This window comes from Triticum urartu, chromosome 4A (genome assembly GCF_056163025.1).
Source record: "Triticum urartu cultivar PI428250 chromosome 4A, HENAU_Tu73, whole genome shotgun sequence".
Classification (NCBI taxonomy): Eukaryota; Viridiplantae; Streptophyta; class Magnoliopsida; order Poales; family Poaceae; genus Triticum; species Triticum urartu.
The window spans coordinates 446,012,910-446,016,110 of record NC_141876.1 but is presented as its reverse complement, the minus strand read 5'-3'; the positions used below and the strand labels follow the sequence as shown (position 1 = coordinate 446,016,110).

Genomic DNA, 3,201 nt, shown 5'->3' with positions numbered 1-3,201 from the left:
TTAGAGGAGAACAAAATATCTTACTTCAGATTGTAGTAGAATGAAAAACTGAACAAGTGTTGCGCAACCTAACTAGGTTGTGCATGCGTGCGTGCTTCGCCGGCCGCCTGTTTGCCGGCGCCAGCAAGTGTCCTTCGCCCGGCCGCCGGTCCGTCGTGTCGACGAGTGCCCTGTCGGCCGGCGGATGCGCACCGGGGGCTGCGGGGCGAAGGCGGATGGCGCTCATCGCTAGGGTTCCATAACTGCAAGATCGATGCGACGGGAATCAGAAATGTCTTTTTTTTGAGAAATAGAAACATCTTCTGGTGTCGATCAATCAGCGCACACACGAACGTTCGCGGAGACTAATGAGCCAATCCTTCATGTGTACATGCGCTGAGTTGGGCTTGCTTTTTTCTTTTTCTTTTTTACAGACTAGTAGTATACTAATGGGCTGAATTCCAGGGTGGTCCATGGACCACCCTGGCCACCCTACAGCTACGCCACTGCCCCTCCCTCCCTTCCCGCCCCTGGAGTTCGTTCTGTTGACCCCATCTCTCTCTTCTCCTTCACCGATGTGACTGCCCCCATCCGCAGCAGTTGGACGATTCGATTTCCTAGGCCGTCTCGCCCGTGACCGATGGATGCTTCGCGTTCGTCGGCCGGTTGCGGTGCGGCCGCATATGGGCTCCTGGTTACCGAGCTTGCGCGCGGGGGAGGGGGGTTGGCTGGGCCTGTGGTGGAGCCGCGGTAGCGGTGGTCTGCTTCAGGGTCGAGCTCGGCGGCAGCTTGACGGGGCCGCATGGATCTGCGTCGGGGCTCCGGGCTCCGGATCGGCGTGGTCGTTTCCAGCCCGCCCTCCTCCTCCGGTGCCTTGCTGCGGCGTTCCGCGCCAGATCTCGGATGGCTTGAGGGGCGGCTTGGATCGTGGCCCGTGCAGTGCGGCTGCCCTGGTGAGCCCCGAGTTTTCTTATCCGCGAGACCGTCCATCTGTATTCAGATCTTGAATGATAATTTTTCGCTGCTGCTTTTTTGATTCATCTGGTCTTTCGAATCCGAGAAGGGACTGGTCCTGGGCGAGCATGCACACGACGCAGCTGTTCGGCGAGTGGAGGTGCCACGGGGAGTGCCGCTGCCTTTCTGAGGACAGGGCAACTTCGACGGTGAGCTGGACGCATGGGCGTCGTTCCTGCCAGGTGGTGTCCTCCTGCGGCGGCGCCGCGATCACTACGCAGCCGGACTGGAAGGTGACCGGCGAAAGCTTTGCACGACGGAGCCGTCGCGACTGACTTGGACGCCTGACGCCGGCGGCGACGGCCTCGAGGCTCTTGGAGACGCCAGGCCACGCCTGGCCCTCTCCTCGAGCCTCCTGTCGCGCCCGAGTGGATCTCCCGAGGCAGCCCCATTCGCCTCCGGGCGCCGCCGGTAAGCAAAGACGTCGTCCGTGGGCTCCCGCCAGGTCAGACCGCTGCGACCAGCCAGACGCGCGGTGGTGAGCTAGTCTAATAAGAGATAAGGGTCGTGGCCATAAATTTCTAATAAATGCAGGAGTTTTTATGCAAAATTAAACGTTTTCTAGAGTGCCACTTAAACAAGGATTGCGGGTTTATTTCAAAGAAATAGAGGGGCTTTTTCGGAAAAACGCCGACGACGTACGACTAGAAGCAATAATTGCTTTATTAGTAGGTAGAGAGGTAGAGATATGAGCGCGTCGACCTTTTTTTCTGTACCGTGCGAGGTAAAAATCGAAAAAAAGGATCAACTAAGCGAGGAATCGAACTAGCCATCTCACGCTATTGAAACATGGGGCTAGCCACAGAACTGATGGCCTCTAGTCATGATGGGAAGCGCGAAATATTTAAGATAACACTATAGCGTCGAGATTTGAAACATTTTTAAGAAATTGAAACATTTCTTGAAAACTATGCTTTTTTTCAACTGACATATATATTTTGAGAACTCAAACAATTTTTTAAAATTCCAATTGTTTCAAAAGTGATTTTTTTATTCTTAGTATTATTTACATTTCAAACATTTTCGGAAGACCTGAACAATTTTAAATCAGGAATAGTTTTTAAAATGTGATTTTTTTTGGAAAAAAGGCAAACAATTTTCAGAAAGACGAACAGTTTTTAAACCATGGAACAATAATTGCAAAAAAGCAAAGATTGTTTGGACCTGTGAAAAATATTTGATAATGAGAATATTTTCTGAAACTCTAAAACTATAAAGTATGAATATTCTTCATTTTTTTGCACATTAAAAAAACGCAAACATCTTTAAATTGTGAACTTATTTATGAAACGAAAAAAAATCAGAAATTTCAAAGTATTTTTTTGGAAAATATGGTCGATTTTTGGGGAAAGCAAACAAATTTTCAAAATTCAATCAGTTTTTAGTTTTAAGTATTTTTTAAAATTGTGAATTTATGAACTTTTTTCAATTATGCAAATTTAAAATAAACAGAAAAAACGAAAGGAAAAAAACAAAAAATATAGCAGAAAGAAGATAGCAAAAAATAAAATAGTGAAAAACCAGCATAAAAAACCAACAGAAAACCGACCAAGAAAAGAACCAAAAAAGAGACATTTTTTTGAGAAACACTAGAGAAAAGACCTAGAATTCCAAACACTGACGTAGTAGAACTTGCTAAATAGGCCGGTCCAGATGCCAGCGTCCTGTGCGAATGCATCAGACGGAGAATTGGGCGTTTCCTATTTGGGCGCTTCAGGCGCCCATTAACATGGATTTTGCAAACGGGCGTCTGAAGCGCTCCCCCGCTGGGCCGGCCCATCTCCTCTTTCCTAAACGCAACAAAGGAGCCCCGGGTAGAGGATCGAACTAGACCTCCGCGTTGAGCAAAGCAGTGGTAACCACAACGCCAACTTGCCTCATCTGTTAACTTACATCCTTTTCACCATTTTGTTATCTCTTCTTTCCTTCTTCCTTTTTTTCGTCTATCATTTCTGTTTTTTTTTCATTTTTCTACTTCTTGGTTCGATGTTTTGTTTCAAATTCGTGAAATTTTTTCCTCAAAATTTATGAACTTTTTTTAGAATCTGATAATTTTTTTTCGAATTTGATGAACTTTTTTTCAAATTCAATGAACTCTCTTTAAAAAAATCATTAATTTTTTCCAATTTCGATGAACTTCTTTCAAATTTGTTGAATTTTTTTTCAGATTCGATGAACCTTATTCAAATCTGATGAACTTTTAAAAAA

General features: G+C 46.0%; 1 long non-coding RNA gene across 1 annotated transcript; it reads left to right on the top strand.

Annotated features, from left to right (window-relative positions):
• The first annotated feature begins 361 nt into the window (after window positions 1-361).
• On the top strand, window positions 362-2,779 carry LOC125553949 (uncharacterized). The gene is made up of 2 exons (XR_015601333.1): window positions 362-932; window positions 1,043-2,779. It is a non-coding gene; the product is annotated as an uncharacterized LOC125553949 (long non-coding RNA).
• Window positions 2,780-3,201: the final 422 nt, after the last annotated feature.